This window comes from Pleurodeles waltl, chromosome 4_2 (assembly GCF_031143425.1).
Source record: "Pleurodeles waltl isolate 20211129_DDA chromosome 4_2, aPleWal1.hap1.20221129, whole genome shotgun sequence".
NCBI classification, from domain to species: domain Eukaryota; kingdom Metazoa; phylum Chordata; class Amphibia; order Caudata; family Salamandridae; genus Pleurodeles; species Pleurodeles waltl.
Window position 1 is genome coordinate 674,908,293 of NC_090443.1, and position 24,710 is coordinate 674,933,002.

Below are 24,710 nucleotides of genomic sequence, written 5' to 3' on the forward strand. Positions count from 1 at the left end.
GGCCCTGGGAACCCACTCTCCACGAGGCACTTGCAGGGATCCTGGGAGCATACCAACATTCCCAGGAGATCTTGGCCCAGGTACTGTACAAGTTGCATGAGACCCAGCGGATGCAGGAGGGACAGTACCTGGGGATCAGTGAGGACCTTAACCACATCCGCACCATCCTGGTCACCATTGCAGGGGTGCTGGCTGACATGGCTAACACCATGAGGGAGGCAGTGGCACAACAACGGGCCCCTCACACTAGCCACAGCGATGAACAGCCGTACACCTCCGCCGGCGCTAGTGGACAGGAGGCCCGCCACTGGAACAACACGCCACCAGCACACCACCCCCTGCAGAAGGAGAACCACCCCGCAAACGGTCCCTGTGATCCAGGCAGAAGCCAGAGAACATTGCCAAGACCCCCGCCAGGAAATAAGACTCTCCTGATTGTAACCCTTCTGTCCCACTCTGTTACCCTGACCACCTTGAACTGCCATTGCACCACTTTCTATGCCCCCTTGGACAATGCACCTGTGATAGCAAGAGACTGGACTCTAACTGAACATTTCTCCACCATCACCCCAGCCCATTGCAATACCCCTATACTTATTAGCACTTAAATAAACACCTTGGAACACATACAAATCTGGAGTCTGTCAATTGATTGGAATATGTATTAATTCAACAATCTGAAAACATTTCAATTCATATGTACAGTTGTGTATACATTGTTATGACCTGTAGTGGGCAGCAGTAAACACACCAGGAGCCAGGGTGGGGCACAGAGATCTGAAAATAGAGATGCCAAAGGGTACAGTAAGTGACCATAAACATAGGGAAATCATGCTGCCATGTCCAATGTCCTGCAGAAAACTGAAATGATAATTGAAGTTACAGTGTCTTACCTGTGTGTCACTGGAAGTACTGCTGTATGATAGTACTTCTGTTGTCCACATCTTTATCCTCTGCCTCCTCTTCCTCACTGTCCAAAGGCTCCACTGCTGCCACAAGACCATCTCCAGGCTCATCCTCCTGCAGAAAAGGCACCTGGCATCTCAAGAAGAGGTTGTACAATATGCAATGATGATCTGACACACCTTTTTGGGTGAGTAGTGCAGGGATCCACCAGTCAGATGGCCTTCAGGAGGCCGAAGGTTCCCTAAGTTAACCTCCTTGTACGCCCATGTGCCTCATTGTAACGTTCCTCTGCCCTTTTTTTTGGCATTCCTCACGGAGGTCAGTAGCCATGAGAGGTTGGGGTAACCAGAGTCACCTGCAAATATCAAGGGACACACACCAACCCTTAGGAACAACCCCATACCCAGACACCAACATATACTGGGTGGGGACTTTGGGCTCACCTATTAGCCACACCCGGTGCCTCTGGAGTTGGCCCATCACATATGGGATGCTGCTATTCCTCAAGATAAAGGCGTCTGCACGGAGCCAGGATACTTTGTATTCACCTGGAAGAAGTACTGGTCCGCCAAACACTCCATCTGCACATTCAGAGAGTGATAGCCTTTTCTATTCCTGAACACTTGTTCATTTCTCCGGGGGGGGGACAAATGCTACATGTGTACCATCAATGGCATCAATGATGTTGGGGATATGTCCCAGGGCATAAAAGTTAGCTTTCACTGTGGCCAAATCCTCCACCTGTGGGAATACAATGTAGCTGTGCATGTGTTTCAGCAGGGCTGACAACACTCTGGTCAACAAGTTGGAGAACATTGGCTGAGACATCCATGATGCCATGGCCATTGTAGTTTGGAAGGAACCACTTGCCAGGAAATGGAGCACTGACAGGACCTGCACTAGAGGGCGGATACCTGTGGGTTGGTGGAGAGCTGACATCAGGTCTGGCTCCAATTGGGCACACAGTTCTTGGATTGTGGCCCGATCAAGTCTGTATGTTTGTATAATGTGTCTGTCCTTCATTGTCTTAAGGTCCACCAGGGGTCTGTACACTGGAGAATGTCTCCATCTCATGTTCATCCTCAGCGGTTGAAGCCTATGGAGGAAAACGGTGAGCCGAGGGTCATAATCACACATTTATTGCAATAATGATGCATTTCTTCATTTACAGAACCAGTATGTGAATCTGGGAGTCTTTGCTGTGCCAATGTCTGCTGTGATGCAGTTAGGTGCCATGGCCTGTGCCCCTCTGAAATGGCAGCTGCCTGACCTGCGAGGAGGGACAAGTGGAAATGAGGTAATTCCGCTGGCATTGTGCGCTGTTGTGGTAGGCGGTCGATGACCGCCGTGCAACTTCGCATTGGTTATCATTGGGCCCTATGGGTTCCATTAGCCAATGGCGATGTACGCTGGCGGTGAAGGTACGCACTGCCACAGACGTGACCACCATTTTCTATCTATTCAATCACTTGCTACCTGACCTTCAGCAGGAGAGGACCTACACTGCAAGTGCTGCTGTGACCTGTGTCTGGAAGCGACAATGTCTCATGTGTCTGGGGAAAGGGCCCCTGCTTTCACTGCGCAGGAGTTGGAGAGGCTGGTGGATGGGGTCCTACCCCAGTACACTTTACTCTACAGTCCTCCAGACAAACAGGTGTGTACCCTGTGAGCATGATGTGTGGGCCATGAATATATGGAGTGCTGTGTGTGTAAGCCACATGTGGGGGGGGCTGAGGCGTCCTGGCCAGAGTGCTCATGTATGGTGGTCAATGTATAGGAGTCAGGGGATGGGAGGGATATAGTGGGCCATGAGAGTGACGGTCCGGACGGGTAACTAATTCCCTTTTCTGCTGTCTTTTTCCTGTAGGTCAGCGCCCATCAGAAAAAGGGTATTCAGCGTGCTATCGCCAAGGAGATGCGGACCCTGGGGGTCTTTGACAAGCGGAGCACCCACTGCTGCAAATGGTGGGAGGACCTGCGCCGCTGGGCAAGGAAGACGGCAGAGGCCCAGCTGGGGCTGGCCTCCAACGAGGAAGGGGTGTCCGTTGTACCCTGACCCCCCTGATGGTCCGCATCCTGGCAGTGGCCTATCTGGATTTGGATGGGTGCTTGAGGGCGTCACAGCAGCCACAAGGGGGTGAGTACAAATTTAGATTAATTACTTTGCATGCATTAAGGCTTTACCTGGGTGGGATGTGGACTGTGTGTGCCCCTAGGCCAGGGCGAACATGTCAGGGTCGGTCCCTTGCTGGGCAGGCTTCGAAGCACTCCAACCCAAATAGTGTTAGTGGGCATCTACTACTGGTCAGGGCCCTGTTTGATTCAGGTGTGCAGCTGATGGCGTTAGGCACTGTACCCCATGGGCTGGTGACTGCCATCGTAACTGGTAGTGCATGGCCTAGTGCATAGGGCTGTTCCCTGTGAGTTGTGTACGCCAACTGTAGGGTTGCTGCCATTTACCAAGTGTATCCTCTGTCTCCCCCCCCTTTTTGTTTTGTCACCGTGTCCTTGTGTGCATTAGCATCATCTGGCAGAGGAGCAGAGGCACCGGCGACAGAGGGAGCTGCATCCCACATTGGCCTGGAGGCCGAATCCACCGACAGTGAGGGCACCAGTAGGAGCAACACGACGGGGACAGGAGGGGACACCACAGAGAGCGACTCCTCCTCCGATGGAAGCTCCCTGGTGGTGGTGGACACCTCTCTGTCCACCCCAACAACTGGTACAGCCGCCACCCCCCCTAACATCACCGCCCTCCGAGCAGCCCCTCAGGGTGTTTCCCGTGCCCGCTCACCCAGCAGGGTGGACATCTCCTTCGGCCCAGGCACCTCAGGCCCTGCCCCAGTCAGCCCTGCTGCCCTCAGTGAGGAGGCTATTGACCTCCTGAGATCCCTCACTGTTGGGCAGTCAAGCATTCTGAATGCCATCCAGGGTGTCGAAGGGCATTTGCAACAAACAAACGCATACCTGGAGGGCATTCACTCTGGAGTGGCGGCGCAACAGAGAGCATTTCAGGCTCTGGCCTCTGCACTGATGGCAGACAATGTCCCTGTCTCTAGCCTCCCACCTCCTCTACCCAGTCCCAATCCCATCAACCCCAGCCTATCCCAAGCACACCTTCAGACCAGCATTTACCCAAATCAACACACAGAAGTGGCTCAGGCAAACACAAGCACCACACTTCATCTCACAGGCACTCACACAAGCACCATCCCCATGCAGACACACCAACATCCACTGCCTCCACTGTGTACCCCTCCTCCTCCTCGTCCACCTCCCTCCCAGTAGCGTCTCCACTCACACCTGCATGCACCACATCCTCATTCTCTACTACCTCCATCACCAGCACGCCTATCACCAAACGCCCCTCACTGGCAGTCCCCACATCCATGCACACGTACCCTGTGTCCTCTCCCACTGTGTCTGTGACCCCTCCTCCCAAAGTACACAAACGCAAGCACACACCCACCCACCCAACAGCCATCCACTTCATAACAGCACCCAGCCCATGCACCGGCACCCAAACTCAGCTGACAGACACCTCCTACAACCACTCCCTCTTCCTCCACTCCCAAACCTTCTCCCTCTTCCCGCCCCAGTGTCCCTGAGAACCTTTTCCTGGCAAACACTGACCTCTTCCCTACCCCTTCCCCCCCATCCTTCCCCTTGGGCCAGGGTGGCCAAAACCCAGCCCAGCACCTCAGCCACCAAGTCCACGTCTGCTATGGTCCCTGCAGCTGTCAGAGGCTCAAAGGGGACACCCATCAGACCAGCCAGTGTGCCACTAACCCCTGCCAAGGCAAAAACCATTCTGCCACCTGGCAAGGTGAAGAAGGGAACAACATCCAGCAAGAGGAAAGAGCCACAACCACCCAGCAAGGCCACCTCAAAGACTCCAACTGCCAGACCCAAGGTGACACCACCATCTGCCAAGGTCAGGAAGGGGCAAAAAACACCCACCAAGGCATTTCAGCCGCCGGAGCCTGCAGGTGAAGGCCTGGTGGCTACCTGCACAACCGCCAGCACCAACACCTGCACCGCAGCCAGCACCGCAAGCAGCCCCGCCGCTACTACCGCTGCAAGCCCTGCCACCTGCACCGCTGCAAGCACCACTACTGCCAGCAGCCCCAGTTGGCAGCTGTCCGAGGCTGCAAAAGGGCTGGATCCTCCCCCCACCACTGGCAGCACCTGCACTGCAGCCAGCACCACCACCTGCATCGCAGCAAGCACTGCTGCAAGCCCCGCCGCAAGCACCGCCACCTGCACCGCTGACAGTAGCACCACTGCCAGCAGCAGCAGCCCCAGTGGGCAGCCATCCGAGGCTGCAGGAGAGGGGCTGGAACCTCCCTTCACCACTGGCAGCACCCCCACCAGCACCGGCACTACCACCACTGTGCAACCATAGCCGTCGCCAGATGGACTCTAGCCCAGCCTCCATGGACTATCATGCATCCTGGGCACTGCAAATCTCGTGGCTCAGACACCCAGTTGAGGGACTGTGAACTGCCATCCCCCAAGTGTTGCATCACTGGGCACAGAGCCTCCTCCAGAACCAGTGGAGAAAGGCATCCACTCACACTATCCTTAGCAGGATAAAGCACACTGGGCACAAGGCCTCCTCCCGAACCAGTGGAGAAAGGCATCCACTCAACCTATCCTTAGAAGGATGAAGCACACTGGGCACAAAGCCCCCTCCAGCACCAGTGGAGAAAGGCATCCACTCAACCTATCCTTAGCAGGATGAAGCACACTGGGCACAAAGCCCCCTCCAGAACCAACAGTGGAGAAAGGCATCCACTTGAGAGACTGTGGCCTTGCACTACCCAGGACCAAGCAGTGGGCAAACCACCCACTTGAGAGACTGTGACTTTGCACTGCCCAGGACCAAGCAGTAGGCAAACCACCCACTTGAGAGACTGTGGCTTTGCACTCCCCAGGACCAAGCAGTGGGCAAACCACCCACATGAGAGACTGTGGATTTGCACTCCCCAGGACCAAGCAGTGGGCAAACCACCCAATTGAGAGACTGTGGCTTTGCACTCCCCAGGAACAAGCAGTGGGCAAACCACCCACTTGAGAGACATAAGAGAATGTGGTCTTGCACTCCCCAGGACATTGCAGTGGGCATGGAGTTCCCTCCAGGAGCAGTGGCGTTGTCCCATCTTCCGGCTGAGGTGTCCCCCATTCCCCGTCCCCCTTAGGTGCCTGTGTGTTTTCGACCTGATGCCCCTGCAGTGTTCTCTCTGTATTGAGTCAGGAGTCAAGTTTGGGCTTGGCCTATGAGTTTTGGCCCAGTGGTCCACGGACATTTTGAGTGGACAATGTACCATCTTATGTACATATTTTATATTTTTGTAAATACTGTTTTTCAACTTATAACGTATATCTGACTCTTTCTAATATAACACTAATTTGACTCAATTCCTTTTGACCTTGCGTTCTTCCAGAGGGTTACGGGGTGTATATGCAATGTTGATCCATGTGTTTGTGTGTATGGTGTTGGGGGTGAGGGTGGGGTGGGGGTGTTGCATGTTGTGTGTGTATGTCACTCTCTTTTCCACCCCGTGTGCTAGGTGCAGTACTCACCGTGGTCGTTGCCACTGCCATTTGTACTCCTGGTAGATGAGAAGATACACCAGCATGGGCAGGACGTGCAGCTCAGGCTCCATGGCGTCCTGGTTCTTAGGTGAGTGTCGAGAGGTGAGTGGTTTCCCTTCCAAGTACTGTTTCCGCCATGCTTTTGATGGCGTTGGTACCGCCTCGGAAAAGCTGGCGGATGGGCGTGTTGTAATGGGGTGGGTGATACATTGTCTTCCGCCTGTCTGTTGGCGGTTACCGCCGCTGTGTTTGTTCCTACCGCTGTGGCGGTCGGAGTGTTAAAGTGGCTGTATGTGTTGGCGGTTTCCGCCGTGGTCGTGATTCCATTTTTTTTACCACCGGCCTGTTGGCAGTACTACCCCCGCTTTAACACCGACCGCCAGGGTTGTAATAAGGGCCTTTTTTATGTTTTCAACTACTATTGCTCTGTGCCTAAAAATTTGTATATTATGTGCTTGATGTTTTCTACATTTGTTTACTAATTTGCCCCAAATACTACTCTCCTCTATTATCTCCAGGCTCTCTGATCATTTATTATTTATCTTCTCTTATTTTCATTTCTTTTTTATTTTCCACTGCTTTCCTTTAATGTTTATTGCTTTTCTATCAAGTCTGAGTGGCCGTTTTGAATTGAATAGTGCTCATGTCGGCAGCCTTGATGTCCCTGGACACATGATCAACCACACCTACCTTCTCTCCCTTGCCTCTCATTTCTAATAGTGTGGCACTTCTCGAAGGAGAGCTTCTGCACTGTTACTTTCAGAAGTGCATTTTCATTGCCTACCTTAGCAGAAGTTTTTCTTTCTCCATTTTCTCTGCGTTAGTCCCCCCCCCTTTGGCTCCTGAATCATCTTAGAGGAAAGTTCATAAAGAGCCTTCAAGGCCACCAATTGGCATCTTGGTAAGCGCACAATGTTTACATTAGGCACCATTTTAGGAAGTTGGGATGCTTCCTATGTACAATGAGGCAGCCATTTTATTTGGTTGGCACAATCCCTCTTACACTGTTGCAGTATTCTGGCAGTTGTAATCCATTACAACCCCAGCTGACTGACTCACAACAACAAATTGCTGACTCCTTGCTTAACCCCTACTTAATATTACTTTCCCATTATTTTTGACTTGGGAAAATGTCTGCGCCGCAGAGAGAAGACAATGGAGGGCAGCCTAGAAGTCATGATAAATAAGGCCCTAGAAACAAAAATAGGATCCCTTGACGACACTATAAATAAGAAATTGGAAGTCTTTGCTAAAAAAAAGGTAGTCTTAAAAATATTGAGGAGCCTGAGGTCCCAAAGTGGGTAGTTAAGACCCAAAGAAAAAGAGCTTCCGTTGATAAACCTGCTGTAAAAGCAAAAAGGTCAAAAGCTACAGGCCATGATAAAGGACTCCAAATTTGCAGTGATAGCACTAGTGCCTCGGGCATTACAGATGTCCAGAAAAAAGGTCCAAATGTTCCCATTTCTATTGATAATGATGAGGCTTCTGAGCCTGAGACTGATCTTTCTTACTCCTCGGAATTTGACTTGGATAATGAGGTTATCGGGTCATACACAAGAGAACATCAGAGGAGGCATCCAAGGACTTGGGATCCAAAATGGGCATTGCTGATCCCCCAGGAGATCACATGCTTGGCCCCCTTCTCAATAAGCATCCCCTATCCCCTGAATGGGCTCTATATCAGCATGTTGCTGATTATATTACCTTCTGGCTCAGAAAGGAGATCCTCACGGAAGTCAGATCTCATTGAAGTGCCTCCACCCTTCCCTCCCTGAAAAAGTTACAACAACCCCAGAAATTGGATCCTAAGGTGGTGGCATTCATTAGGCAAACAGCAAGGATCCCAGAAAAGGCATGGACAAAGGCCTGAAATGTTGCCAAGACCGGCTTCTGGACCTTAAGTTGCTGGCCCCTTAACTAAGATGTTTGAGATTGCCGAGGAGGCCTATCTCAATGAGACTTCAGTGGACCCCAGAGATTTGCGCAGTGGACCCAAAGGGCTGTCAGTCCTTTAGAAAATGCAAATACTGAACTCTCTAATGAGAGAAGAAAAAGCATCCTCCTCACGACTGATCCTAAATTTATAGATCTAGCAAACAAGGAAGGAGGCCCTGCTTTGCAGAATCATCTCTTTGGAGATGACTTCATTAAAGGCATTGCCAGGAGTGTAGGAGTCCTTAGCTCCATTCAAATGCCTCAGAGTGACATTCAAAAATGTTTCCAAGATACGGTTTTTGGCAGAGCCAGGAGAATGAGGGGCTGGTTATTCAGCTGAGGTCAAGCTTCATCCAGACCCTTCTTGGGAAGTGGCAGCAGGTTCGACCAGACAAGTTTTGAGTCCCAACATGACTTCTATCCACAGAGACAAAAGATCCATATCAGGTTAGGCAGAGAAGATTGCAAGAGGAGATGTTTTTTCACAGATAAGAGTTTCCAGAGACCCTTTACATATCCCTACCAAGGTGGGAGGCAGATTGGCCCAATTTTGTGGAAATCGGACGCTAGTGACACAGGCCCATTGGTTTTGGAAACCATCAAGTGTTGCAAGCTAGAGGTTTTAGAGCTCCCAGTCCAGGTGAGGATACATCGACAGGTAAGATTCTCAGAACAAAACTCAAATTGGGGCCTTGAGGGATGTATAAGATTTACTGGCCAAAGGGGGTATTCGGGAGGCCTCAAGCACAGGTTTGTCGGCAATATTTTTATGGTCGAAAAGAAAGACAAAGTTATAAGGCCAGTTATAAATATGAAAGAACTAAATGAGTGGTTGGTCTATCGCCAGTTCAAAATAGAGGGAATTTACCTATTGAGGGACATTCTGTGAAAAGGGGACTAATTAACAATATTAGATCTCAAAGACACATGTTTAACAATTCCAATTTTGGCCTCCTCATCACAATTCCTTCAGTTCACCTGGAAGAGCAAAATTTGGGAATTTTGCAGTCCACCATTTGGCCTCTCTTCAGCAGCCTGGTGCTTCACAAATGTTCTCCGTCCAGAAGTGGCATGACTCGGGATAAAGGGGGTAAGATTAATTATCTACCTTGACAATACTCTAATAATGGGTCAGCCCAGAGATGTTGGGGGTCATTACAAGTCTGGTGGTCAATAGACCACCAGATTCGTGGATGGCGGTCGGACCGCTGTCAATGTGGTCGTCCGCGCGCCACATTACAACCCTGGAGGTCTGGCCACCAGGGAACCGCCAGCTCTACCAGGATCAGAGATCCCGACATTCTGGAGGTGGTGGTGGTCCTAATCTACCAGGGCAGCAGCGCCGCCCTGGGGATTATGACTCCCTTCTCCACCAGCGATTTCATGGTGGTACCACTGCCATGAAAAGGCAGGCAGAGAATGGGTGCAGTGGGCCCCATGGGGCCCCCCTGCACTGCCAATGCACTTGGCATGGGCACTATACTTGGCCAGCACCCTCGCAATGTTCACTGTCTGCTTTGCTGGTGCACACTGCTTGCTACAGCATTACTGCCGGCTCGATTATGAAAGCCTCTTTCCCGCGAGGCCAGCGAGCAGAAACCTATGTTTCTGCCCGCTGACCTAGCGGGAAACTCTTAATGGGGCCGGTGGAGACGTAGCCTGTGTGGCAGCAACCTCCCAGTTGGAAGTTCGGCAGACTGTTAAAACCATCTGTCAAACTCATAATGACCCCTGTAGTCTCATATCATACACAAATGAGAACACCCTGGTATTGCACTAAATCAAAAGAAATCTTGCCTGACCCCATCTCAGGTGTTGCAGTTTCTGGGCTTTGTGGTAGATACTGTTCAGGCAGAACTCAAATTTCCCAGGGAGACGGTAAGAAAACTAAGCAGGGAGTTTTGTGGTGGCTCAAGAATGCAGAAGCATGGAACGGGAGGGTCATTTTCATGGAGGAGTCAATAATAATAAGATAATCAGATGCCAGTTTAGAAGTATAGGGAGCTAGATGTGGGAACTTATCCACTGGGGGATGGGTGAACCTCTTTGCGGACAGACTGAACACACAGCTGGTGAGGTTCTTCAGTTGAGGTCAGACCCTCAGGCTTCGGGTGGACATCTTCCTTCAGGATTGGAAGAGCTTGGCACCCTATGCTTTCGGTCCATTTGCCATGCTACCAAGAACCCTATTACATGTTCACAGACGCAAGGAAACCATTGTAGTAGTAACTCCCACCTGAAGGTCACAGGCCTGGTTTCTAATCATGTTGAAAATAACCTTGGACTTCCCTAACCTAATACCGACATCCAGGGATGTAATCTTAGGTCCAGGAGAGGAATTTCAGGAGACACTGGAAATCCCAGGACAGATGCTTTTTGACTCATTTCAGAGTTGTGGGCACCTGGGACAAGGAAAGCATATCGTCTGGCTTGGAAAAAATGGGTATATTGGTGTGTTCAGTGGAATAACGATCCTGTTTCAACTGATCTTGTGGATGTCCTTAACTATGTCTGAATTGATCACCTCAGGTTTATCCTGAAGGACAGTGAATGTTCATAGACTGACTATATCAGTTGGTCATTGTTTGGAGGACGGTGGGTCTGTTTGGTCAGAATTTATTAACTAAGAAAATTATGTGGAGTATGCAAGTCTTGAAACCACCTACTGCAAAGTACACTTCATAATGGGGCGTTAGGGATATTTTACAGGCCCTGGCAGGATGGAGTGAGAACTCTAATCTATCGATAAAACGTATTTCTTACAAACTAACAGTTTTACTCTGTCTAGTGTCATTTAGACGAACCTCCGATGTAAGAGCCTTAGCTGTCACTAGCAAGTCCTACCAGCCTGAAGGAGTCTGTGTTCATATTAAAAGAAGAACAAAAACTCAATTTTCTACCCTTAATATGTTTCAAATGAAAGACTTTGCGTTGTGAAATGCTTGAAAGAGTATCAGAGAAGAACTGAGAAGAAGTTTGAGAAAATATGTGGCACAATTCTTGATTTCACATAAGTGGCCTCATAAGGCTGTTTCTTCCCCAACTTTATTGAGATGGGTTAAGGAGATAATGAGTGAGTCTGGTGTGGATATCACTAGACTTGGGGCTCACACCCTTAGGGGTGCATCACCCTCAAAGGCTTTTATTTTGGGAGGTCGCTTGCAAGATATCCTTAGAGCTGCAGATTGGTCTAACAACAATATATTTAAAAGTTGCTCATTTAGACCTGTCGCAAATGCAATTGATAATGTGTGCTCTAAACTTGCATAATGTGAGCTTCTGTGTTATGAAATTAAATGCAGATTTTTCACAGCGTGGTGTGCAGAAAATCTGGATTTTATTCACAAAACAGAGGCTAAGGTTATTCCACCACTTTAATACCATCCCCAATGAAATAGAATAATGGAATTTTGTCTCAGTTTTAACTTTAGCTTTCAGATTAAAGACATGGCTTTGTTTAGGGGTTCCATTGACGAAGCCTTCGTTTTGAAGATCAGTTCCTTGTTGAAGTTATCTTATTCACAGAGCTGAAGAATGAAGATGACAGCGCGTGGATGGACTTACTTTATACCTTATTAGAATGTTATTAAAGTTCTTAATTTCTTCAATTGTTGCAGCTATGAGTAGGCAATAAAGGAGTTTTGCATAATCATAGCATTCTTGTCATTAATAAAATCCATAATTTCTGCTCACCAGGCAGTGAAAAATCTACTTTTTATGTATGTGCTATTTGTATGGGAGATACTGTAATGACAGAGAAATGCTTAAAAACCACTAATAAACAAATTTAAAGAGCTAAAATTCTATTCATTATATTTTATATGTTCTGTTTTAATACCAAATGTTTTAAATTATTTTACATTTAAATTTATGTAAAATATTTTAAACTTTAAACTATGAATAAATAATGTATTAAGCATACATTAATTTAATTTATGAATAACATTTTTTAAATAATAATTCAAAAAATCTCACCCACTGTAACATTTTTATTTTTTAATGTTTATTACTTTTTGTTGAAAGTTAATTGTTAAGTTATTGAAAATAGTTTTCATTTTTTTTACTGAAGTTTAAAATTGTAATTTTATTGTAATTATATGTATAAATAAGTTAATCAATGTTTTAAAATAAATAAAATATATGTCTGGATTTTAAGACGTGAAATATTTTACTTTGTTATCAATATTTTCTACTGGTTGTTATTTTAAGTCCTTACCACAATTATTTTCTGTGGGACTGGGAGAGCAAAAACATTTAAAAGTAAAATGTGATTTGTATTGCTAATAATGTGTGCATATTAATCATATAATTTGTAGTTGGTGATTGCATTTCTGCATTATGAGCAGCACTCGAGTTAATATGTTAAATAGTTAATGTTAGTCAAATTTTCTATTACCATTTTGAACAGTGACTTTATTTGCCAAAAACTGAAAGGCCTGTACCTTTTATATTTGTTTGTTTTGCATATTATACATTTTTTTCTATTGCAGGTGCCGTGTTATTCCGGATGTCTTTGTTAACTACTGAATAGATATCTGTTATGTATTAGACACCTGATAGCTTAGTTCTCATTAAATAAAAAGATGCCAGTGACTCTGACTGACTCTAACCGTCAGAATGTCTGGTGTAACAATTCAAGGGCACAGCCTGGAATGGATCCGCTTGAAGGATGGAGTTCTGGCAAAACTCTGCCAGCCGCCACTTGGCGGAGTTTTTTCTCACGCACAGCTCACCAACATTAAGTTAGCGAGTGAGAATTTGCTTCCCCTAGCATGATCTGCAGGTGCTAGAATGCCTTCCGGTGTGATTTTGCAACATGGGCAGTCACTACTGCTAGCACTGAGAAAGCTGCCACTTTCGTTGACAAAGCTGCTAGTCGAGTAGAAAATCTACTTGAGCGGCAGGAAGAAGCAGTGCCCTATGGCGTGCCACGTGGTGCCATTTATGCTGATTTTGCAATGGGGAACACACTCCCGGCACTAAAAATCAACACGAGCAGTGCGATGTACCAAAAAATCTGCCGCGTTTGAAACTCAGTGGAATCTCACTTAGATTTAAGATAACGCCGCAGAGTTCCATGGTTTAAACTCTGTTATTTCCCCCCAGACCTAGTTTAAACATGAGAATGTGGGGACTATACCTACTCCTACAGTTAGAGAGTACTGATTGGTTCCTGAGTGTGGGAACAAGCTTAAATATTGCTATTAATGTTCTTGTCAAATAATAATAATGTGTGTTCTTGAGACTAGTTAGGAGAGACACTTGCTGACTTCGAAATGAGGCGGCCCTTCTCAGCTCTGCTGATCTCCACAGCCTGAGTGCAAAGGCTTTATGCCTAAGCATTCTTATTCTCTTCTTCAGATACCTTATTTGATTTTCTGAAGCTGACATCTTAGCTCATATGCTTAAACAAAATGCTATTTATCCTGAACCCTACCAGTTAGCTTAGATTAAGGGCTTCCTTTATCAAACACACTTTTTGGATATGCTTTATTCTTTATAAAAAATCAGTAACATCCTATTTACTTTGCTCTGAGATGCAGACTCATTGGCCATCTAAATCTGAAATAATTATATTTGAATTACAATTCATAATGGATTAATATATTTGCTTTAATTAAAACGTTGTTAATAAATCCTTTTTGAATTCATTTAAATTATTGTTGTCATTTCCTGTGGAGCCTAATGGTTTCACTGTATCTGCAAACATATTTAATTGCTAGCTCCTAAGTTCCTCTTCACATTGACTAACAAAGTCCACATGACTAGTGGTGGAGTTTGTATGATGAATATACCCATAGATAAATATTTAAAAACCTCCACTTCATCAAGATTATGGTACTGTACCTGTGAGTGGCTATGTGTGGTGCCAACTTAGTCCAAGGATAGACTGACATACATTTACTACTGTTTGCCACTTTTGTGGGGCTGGGGTGTAGAAGAAGAGTTGTCTGTTGAGGTATTCTGGTCCGGTGTTGTGCAGTGCTTTGTGAGCGTGGGTGAGGAGTTTGAGGGTGATTCTCTTGTTGACTGGAAGCCAGTGCAGGTTTTTCAGGTGGTTGCAGCCTCTTCTGGAGTTTGGCTGTGGTTCCTGCGTAGAGGGCATTGCCGTAGTCCAGCTTGCAGCTTACGAGGGCTTGGGTGACTGTTCTTCTGGTTTCAGTAGGTATCCATTTGTAGATCTTTCAGAGCATGCGGAGGGTGTAGAAGCAGGAGGAGGAGATGGCGTTGACTTGCTGGGTCATGGATAGTGAGGGGTCCAAGATGAATCCTAGGTTGTGTGTGTGGTCGGTGGGAGTTGGAGCGGTTCCGAGAGTGACAGGCCACCAGGAATCATCCCATGCAGAGGGGGTGGAGCCAAAGATGAGGGCTTCCGTCTTGTTGGAATTGAGTTTGAGGCAGCTGCTCTTCATCCATTCGGCTATGGCCTTCATTCCTTCTTGGGGGTAGGTCTTGGCGGAGTCCATGGTGAAGGAGAGGGTCAGCTGGGTGTCATCAGCGTATGAGATGATGTTGAGGTTGTGGGATTGGGGGATGTTAGTCAGCGGGCCATGTAGACGTTGAAGAGGGTCGGGTTGAGGGACAAACCCTGGGTTACGCTGCACATGATTTTGGTGACCTCCGAGTGGAATGGGGGGAGGTGGACTCTCTGGGTTCTGCCGGTGAGAAACGAGGTGATCCAGTCCAGGGCTCTGTTGAGGATTCCAGCATTGCTGAGGCGTGAATGTAGAGTGTGGTGGCAGACTGTGTCAAACACTGCTGAGAGGTCCAGGAGGATGAGGGCTGCGGTTTCGCTGCTGTCCAGTATGGTTCTGATGTCGTCAGTGGCAGCAATGAGGGCGGTTTTGGTGCTGTGGTTACTGCAGAATCCGGATTAGGAAGGATCCAGGCTGCGGTTCTCCTCTAGGAAGTGGGTTAGTTGTCTGTTGACAGCCTTCTTGATGACGTTTGCCAGGAAAGGGAGCAGGGAGATAGGCCGGAAGTTCTTGAGGTCTTTTGGGTCCGCCTTTGCTTTTTTGAGGAGGGCGTTGATCTCAACGTGTTTCCAGCTCTCCGGGAAGGTGGTGGACTCGAAGGAGCTGTTGATGATCTTTCGTAGTTGACGTGCGATGATGGAGCTTGCTTTGTTGAGGATGTGGTGAGGGCAGGGGTCAGATGAAGAGCCAGAGAGGATGGTGTACATGATTTCTATGGAGTCGTTGTCATTCACGGGGGTCCAGGAGAGCAGGAGATTGGTTGGAGGTCAATCTGTGGTGTTGGTGGTTGCCAGGGGGTCTGGGTGCTGAAGCTGTCATGGATGTCTGCAATCTTGCAGTGGAAGGTGGAGGCTAGGGAGTTGCAGAGGTCTTGGGATGGCGGGATGGCGTTGGCGCTGGAGCTGGGATTGGAGAATTCCTTCACGATGTTGAAGAGCTCCTTGTGGCTGTGTGCGTTGTTGTTGATTTGGTCTTTGAAGGTGGTTCTTTTGGCAGCTCAGATGAGTGGGTGGTGTCTGCGGATGGCGTTTTTGAAGGCTGTGTGGTTGTCCAGAGTCTCATCTTGGCGCCACTTTCTTTCGAGTCTCCGGCAGCTTTGCTTAGATTTTTGAAGGTTGTGCGTCTATTGGAGGGATTCTTGATTGGGGCAGGAGTATTGGCACAGGTGTTGACCCATTGCCTGAAGTTGCAGGCAGCTGCATCAGTGTTGGTAGTGTCGATGGGTGTGTTCTGGGAGAGGGTCACTATAAGTTGGTCTTCGGTGACCTTGTTCAAAGTGCGGTGGGGGTTCCAGTTGTGGGTGGTGGTGTATTGTGGGTTTCTTGAAGGAGAATTGGATGCAGCAGTGGTCTGTCCAGTGGAGTTTGGTGGTGTGGCTGAATGAGACATGATTGCTGGCGGAGAAAATAGGGTTGAGAATGTGTCCTGTGGAGAGGGTTGGTGTTGTGATGAGCCGTTTGAGGCTGAGGTTGGAGAGGTTGTCGAACAGGGTGGCATGAATATGTTCTTGCATATCAGATACTATATAAGTCCTTTAGACCAAAGAGGCCCAGTGCTCTGGACTCTTTTCTTAGGAGAGCTGCAAAATTTAGAATACTTGAACTGAAGGTTTTTTCTACAGTATTTCTTGTCTAGTTGTATTGAGTATTGGAGAAGCTTCTTTCGCACAAACTTACATTCAAGTTTGGATCTGAACATTGTCTGTTCTGACTTTCTTGGGAGTGCCAGAAACCTCCAGTTTATTTTTGAAATTGTTCCTGCTCTCTTAAGCAATATTTATGATGAAGCCTATAAGCCTAATGTGTAAACAATTCCTAGGACATTATGAGCCGAGAACTGTTTGTAAACTATGCTTCTTTTTGTTTCTAGTGATCTGCACCTGCATCAACACTAACAAGGTCCAGGGAGTTCAGAACCTACTAATCAAGGCAGGAGAGCAGGCCCAGTGCTGCCAGTCCATCTTTTCTTAGTTATCCTATCCACCCTTCCCCCTAGAGGCAGTGAGTGAATTAGGGTTGAAGTTATCAGAGTTCATTCCCTGCCGTGGGTGGGATTGGAGGACCAGCATCATCTCCGCAGTTTGAACCAGGTGAGTGCATGACAAAAAATATGGTAAGGACTGGTCCAAACCCAAAGTGAGACAATTTATATGAATGACAGCGATCAGAGGAAAAGCCTCTGAATCACGAAGCCAAGGTGCCTTTGCCATGAACCAACAGTCTAGAGTGAGTCGTGACATTCCTGTGAGTGTGATGCTCTGTCTTAATCTCTGCCCTCAATGCATGATGACATAATTGCATGATTACATTTAACCTGGATTTGTTACTTTGACTTAGAATAATTCTGAGAAATAACAGGACACATAGGTGGTCATTCTGACCCTGGCGGTCTTTGACCGCCAGGGCGGAGGACCGCGGGAGCACCGCCGACAGGCCGGCGGTGCTCCAATGGGGATTCCGACCGCGGCGGTAAAGCCGCGGTCGGACCGGCACCACTGGCGGGGTCCCGCCAGTGTACCGCGGCCCCATTGAATCCTCCGCGGCGGCGCAGCTTGCTGCACCGCCGCGGGGATTCCGACCCCCCTACCGCCATCCAGATCCCGGCGGTCGGACCGCCGAGATCCGGATGGCGGTAGGGGGGGTCGCGGGGCCCCTGGGGGCCCCTGCAGTGCCCATGCCACTGGCATGGGCATTGCAGGGGCCCCCGTAAGAGGGCCCCTAAATGTATTTCACTGTCTGCTGCGCAGACAGTGAAATACGCGACGGGTGCAACTGCACCCGTCGCACAGCTTCCACTCCGCCGGCTCGATTCCGAGCCGGCTTCATCGTGGAAGCCTCTTTCCCGCTGGGCTGGCTGGCGGTCTGAAGGCGACCGCCCGCCAGCCCAGCGGGAAAGTCAGAATTACCGCAGCGGTCTTTCGACCGCGGAACGGTAACCTGACGGCGGGACTTTGGCGGTCGGCCTCCGCCGCCCGCCAAGGTCAGAATGAGGGCCATAGAGTAATACATGGTGGTCTCTAAGCAGTACCAAGAGAATACAATGCTCAGAATTACTAATATCCATGTGAGGCAGCTTGTTTAGCTTTCTTCCATGTTTTGTGACAATTGTGGATGTTTGCATTTGAGTGTACATTTGTACATTTGTATTCTATGTTTCCCTAGTGAATATAGGCCTTAGTCTAATCGAATGGTCAAAATAGTGTTACAAAAAAGTATTCACACTACTGCTACTGGTTTTAAGGTTGTTGTGGTTCTTGTTACTGACACAATAAGGCGTTATCATGCCATATAAACTATTTAAAAAACTGCTTCCAAATTTTTAAGAAAGAGTGAAGCCATCTGATTGCCTGTTCAGTATCACAGGAATTGATCACCAGCAGATAAATGAGGAATTGGTGATGGACATCAAAATACCTGTTTTTAAGAAGGTTATGATAAAAGAAAACAATCTACAATGTGAGGTAAATTACATTTTTGATTGATGGAGTGAGAGGGGATGAAAGTTTACATTTTAACTGTCATATTAAAGGATGTTAAATGGCGAAGTAACCCTAAATTGGTAAAGGTGAACGAAGGACAACGTAAGGTGTTGCGCAATAGTTGATCGAGCGAAGTGAGTGATGACTTGTTCATGCATACTTTCAGTATAATCTGGTAGGGCGGTGATGGTTTATAATTTGGGCCCCTTCTAGAATTGAATCATTAAGAAAACATAGAAAATGTGTACTATAAAATGTTGCAATCAGACAATTTTGCCACTGACAATAAGTAAACATTGGCTAGTGGTATTGTTGAGGTTGCTAATGATAGACTTGGTGGTACCACTGTTTCAACAATTGGTAGGAGTTCAAGGCCACCACACAATGAACTTTATTAACAAGATTTTGTCATTTTATTCTAGTTTATGTTTTGTTGTTTATTGAAATGGCAATATGATCTATTTGCTCTATAATTATATTATTGTTGTGTTAGTGTTACGAATTAAAAGTGTAATGCTCTTTTTTGTGGTAGCATTGCCAGAATGCTTATTAAATGATGTTGCCCTGCACTGCCCTTGACTGCCTTTGAGTTCCAGAGCCAGCTGTAAATGATTAGAATCTGGATTTTGACATGGTGGCTGATGTCTACAAACCCTCTTTGATTGGAATCAAATTGCCTTTTTTCTATTTACTTTTGACTGAGCTTTGTTATTTCTCATTTCTGTTCTCTATTTGTCATTTTTCTTCTTCTTTGGCATACAACACAACAGTCTTTTGATACAACAGATTTACCTCTGCTTGGGAGGTGGTTGTGGATGCTCCAACACAAAGGAAACCTCAAGTCCACCATGGAAACCTAACATGGGGCTTGTGTTTGCAGCAAACCTTTTATATTAGCTTATGTTTTGACTAGGAAGTCACACATAGCTCCTGCATTCATTCTTAATTCTTTCAATATTGAACATATTGGGCCTGATTAAAAGTTCGGCGGACAGTTTTGCCCATCCACCGAACTTCCGACGGGGAGGTCGCTGCCATACTGGCTGCCTCCCAACTGGGCCCATTAAGGGTTTCCTGCTGGGTCAGCAGGTGGAAGGTGGCCTAGCATCAAACACCCTACAGCATTGTCTCTGGCTTGTAATCGAGCCGGAAGCAATGCTGTAGGATGCAGGGTACAACAGCGCCCTGACAAACTTCACTGTCTGCAAATCAGGCAGTGAACCTTGTGATGGTGGTGGCCTGGAGCCCCCTGCACCCATTCTATGCCAGTCTTTTCATGGCGGTGTTACTGCCATGAAATCACTGGCGGAGAACAAAGTCATAATCCCTGGTGGATTAGGACTGCCAGACAGCCAAAATGACTAATCCTGGCGATGCTGGCAGTTCGAATGCCACATTATGACCACAGCGGCCACCACACGTCTGGCGGTCAAAAACCCCCCCAACTCGTAATGACCGCCATTGTGTCTCTAGTTCAATTTAGTCCTATATTACTTTATGCATATTTAACATATGTTAGACTTTTATGGATCATAGCTCTAGCTCCAGAACTTAGTGGAGCATTGTGAAAAGCAACACATAAGCGCGGTTGTTGTGTTTCAAAATACTGTTGTCAGAAATATTGTGTGACATAAAAGAATAGCATTCTGAATTTAGCTTTAAAAACATTGCTCAAATGGAAGTATGTTTCATTTATTAACTCCAATGGCGCAAAAATGTTTGCAGACGATATCAAGGGCACATTATTTTTGTCAGACTCTAATCTGACATTGATAATCTAGTACCATAACCATACGTTCAGTACAACAAGGGATAAGATATTATAACAAGGAATTTAGGGCAATTTGCAGGAGCCTTTCAGTTTGGAATATAGGGGCCCCAAGTTTCTATTAGAAGCCCACTGATTGTGCTACAGAATACAAATGGCTCTGAATATCAAAGCTCCCCGATTTTTACTCTACCTCATGTCACCTTCTTTCATAAGTCTACACTTCGTATCTCTTTATTTCAATCTTGCAGGTTCTTTTTAATCCCTGTTCTCTTTTTGTCACTGTTTCCCTCTCTTTCTCTTCCGCCTTCTTTCCAACTTTTCTGTAGTTCTTTTCTTCTGTGGCAAAATTGATGATTAAAAATAATTCCTGGTCCCTAATTGTGAGTGTGTGTGCTGACCACCTGCAACTTCAGGCACAAATTAAGAACTGGTTGTGACCTCCTTTTAGAAACAAAGTAGAGAATGAAAGTACTAAAGACTCTGCTTTTAGATTCTAGGTGTGTATCTCAAAAAGGGCGGTTTGCTTGTTTTTGTCCTTGTAACTTACCTGATTTTAAAATCTTAAAGTTTATTTTTAGAAGGCTTTCGGATTGACACAAAACTGACTCTTTCTTAGTAAGATAATTGGATGTCTGTTTCAAAGAATTAGAAGATACTATTTAGCATTGAGGGCCTGATTACGAGTCTGACAGTCACAAGACCACCAGAATCACATTGGTGGTTGGACCACCGTGGCTGTGGCAGTCTCACTGGCACTTTACGAGTTTGGCAGGTGGACAGACCAACATATTGGCGGCCCCACCAGGATCCAAGATCTCGATGAGCTGATGGCGGTCTTGGTTGTAATCAGCCACAGTGGCGCTGAACTCAGCGCCGCCATGCTGATTATAACCTTGTTCTCTGCCAGTCTGTTCATGGCAGTTTCCCCACCATGAAAAGGCTGGTGGAGAACAAGTGCTGGGGACCAAAGGGGGACCCCTGCACTGCCCAGGACATGGCAGTGCAGGGCCCCCCTGCCCAGCACCATCAGAGTGTGCTCTGTCTGCTTGCATTCCATGGATGCTGGTCGGCACCCTCTTTACGGGAGCCGAGGGATATCTCGTAGCACTGTTCCCACTGGTATGACCAGTGAAAACGCTCTATTTCAAGGTTTCTGCAGGTCAGCCTGGTCAGACGGGCAGAAACCTTGTAATATGACAGAGGGGAGGCCACCAGCATGGCAGTGGCATCCTCCCTGCAGCGAAGTACCACCAAACTCGTAATCAGCCCCTTAGATAGGATATTATATTTTGAATGAAGTCCTCGCAGGTCAGTCAGTCACGGTCAGGGTGACATGTGCAACTTTCTAGGATTTTATCATGCACTCAGCTGCAATAAAACAGCCTTTATTACAAGTGCTGTAAGGAACTCTTCTCTGCGAGGCCAGGTTTAGACACTTGAACTTTACCTTGCATGTTGGAAGATGGGAAATAGGATTCGTTTTTGTACTTTCGGAGGATAAATTATTATCAAGCTGTGTTTTAAAAAAGTCATAATTCAACCAAATTATAGTTAATCATAAAATCCTTTTATGAATTTATTTTGCACATTTAAGCTCACAATATCAAACTCATATTGATAGAAACTGAATAGAACTACAACAAAGGAGACAAAATAATAAGTTAGTGATTAGTGATGTATACCTTTAATACAGTAATGAGATGGTACTTTTAATTTTATCTCTAGTAACTCATTACCCTGCCAATGTTGTTAATTTGTGTTTCTACTATTCCATATAACACTGCTTTGTGATGCTCTCTGATGCCCTTTTTGCAATTATGCGAGCAAGATAAAAAACACAACAAATAAGTAAAAGAAATACAAATAATTGTATCTAGCAAGTGGGAGTATCGTAGTTTAAGATGACATTTCGCACTATATCGGGCGTTAATTAAGATAGGTTGGTGGGGACTCATTTGTAAAGCTGTTAGCTGAGGGATCACTCCTGGGCAGAAATATTGTATGTACCTTTCAAGTCGTGTTTGGAATGCAATATATTACAGCTGCATAAAAGGTCAAATTCGCGCTTTTGCAATTACACTGGCTTGTTTTCAAGCATGATCAGATAGCTGGAAAAGGCTCGACAGCAACAGGATGAGAGAATGAAAGTAAATGCGCCAGAGACTAGGCAGGTAGGAGAGGGAGGGCGAGTTAAAGATGGGAGAGACAGTGGAGGAAGGAAAGAGAGAGAGGTTTAGAGATAGAGAGGAAGGCAGAGAGGCGAAGGAAAAGAAGAGGAAGCAAGAGAAATAGAAAAATATAGATGGAGGAATGGAATAGCAGTAGAGAAGGAGGAGTGCGGAGAGAGAGAGAAGTGAAGAATTAGAAGAGACTGTGGGGGGAGAGTGAGGAATACATGGAGAAAGACAGAAGGGTTAGGAATGGAAGATGGCTTGGGTGAAAGAGTTAGAGGAAGAGAGGGAGAGATGAAGGAATGGAAGATGCATTGTCTGAAAAAAGAGAGACATGCGAATGAGTGGAAATGTTGCGGAGGGAAGAGGATCAGAAAGAGAAAAAGAGAAAGATGGAGGGATGAAAAAGGAAGTGGAGGAAGACAAGATAGAGGAATTGAAGAGCCAGTTTTCGGGATAGTGCGAGACAGAGAGAAGTGAGAAATGCAGGAGGCAGGGGACGAAAGGTCGAGAGCGGGAATGGAGAGAGTGAGAGAGAGAGAGAGAAAGAGGTGGAAGAACGGAAGAGGTTTTTCGTAAATCTTAACCAAAAATATAACAGTGCGAAGTATCTACTTTTCATGCTAGGAACAATCGACTTCTGCAATCTTGAATAACTTGAAAAGAAATTCATCACAACTAAGGGTCTCAAACCGCACCTGGAATAACATTTTTGAAAAAGAAATTCTGTAAGAAAAATAACAAAAAGGTTATTTCGATTGAAAGCTACGAGCACCTCTTACACATATTTTATGTAAACAAAGCTGTGTGTTTCCCACTTATCATTCTAATAACACCCAACTAATCTGAAAAATTGGAAAGTAATGAGCGGTACTTCGTTTAAACAAATTAAATAATACTGTCAAAATGCAAATTTATTCATTAAGTATAATTGAGTGTATTAAATATTCATGAATTTGTGCTCACGAGATATAATTAATCCCATGGTCTATGTGTCCAAAAGCATTTAGAAGGGAAAGAATGGAGAAGATTCTGCTGTTTAAAGATGCCACCTCTACGTGAGCGTCTCTTAGGAGCGGTTGAGAGCTCGCATGCTAAGTCAACATTATTGTTAACCGAATGTAAAACAGTTTCCCATTTCACCGGGGTTTAACATGCACTCTCTTTGTCTTGACACATGCATTATATATACTACAAGCTCATTCGTCTGATAATCAATAAACCAAAAAGAGACCATGAAATACTTCAGAAACCAAATCCTCTGTAATTTAGATTTGGCAAAGAAGGCTGCAGTTCAATTGCGGTGTAAATCACAGGCTCAAATAGTGTATCGGCTAATTACAGATATAGTGGAAAGCAGGAGTTCGGTGTGTAATTTTCATCCGATTCCAACTTCCACTTCTTCTTCCCTGGAATGGGGAAATAGGTTTAGGTTGTATGCCAACCAGAATTGTGCAGAAATTGCACCTGGATTTGGGATAGATATCAGTCCCGGACCACAAGCGTAGTGAGTCACCTGGCAGCCGTGATGGCCGCCTGTGACATCAGCATGCACACTGAGTCTGGGCGCGGCCTCTTCTATAAATAAAGGGATAAATTGGTTTTCGGGCGGAGTTCAGACATTTATTCCTGGTTCCGTATTATGTATAGGGATCACTGTCCCTGTTTGTGCCAAGGCGCACCTTTCAAATGGTGTGCACGATGCAGACAGGGGACGTCGCGCCATATTAGAAACATTGCACTGCCCCCAGGGCAGCCACAGACTCACTCTGCCCTTGGAGTAGTTCATTCAAGTGAAACAAGGAGAGGCTCCTTTAAAGCTGCTCTGTGTTTCACAGTGTAGGCAGCATGCCAGAAGCATTCCCTCTGCACTTGGAAGAGGGGAGAGAGATCCCTTGCAGTGAGTGACTGACTTGCCTACAGGAGAATGTCTGAGGGGGTCTAGAGGACTCCCTTTCTTCCGTCCAGACGGATGCCTTTAGGGAAGGCACTAAAAAAGCGCCACATTTTGTGGAGAACTTTCACTGCAAATCCTAAGGGCATGTGTGCCTCTGCACCCATGTCCATAATACATCTCGGGCACGGAAGCAATATGATTCCCTCCTTTGCATGGGGCCACACCCCGTGTAGGTGAGGGAACAGCTTGCATTTTGCCTCAATCTCTGTGCAGCTGCTGGTGGCATGAGTTTCTCCTTCAACACGTTGAAACCTAGCCGCTGAGGCAATCACCTTGTGCAGGGGCTCCTTCACTCATCTCATGCTGGAGCCACCCTGAGCAGATAGAACAAGTCACCAGTGAGCAGCTTCCTCAGCTACCTCGTATTGCACACCTTCCTCTTTGCTAACCCTAAGGAAGCCATTGATAGCACACTTTT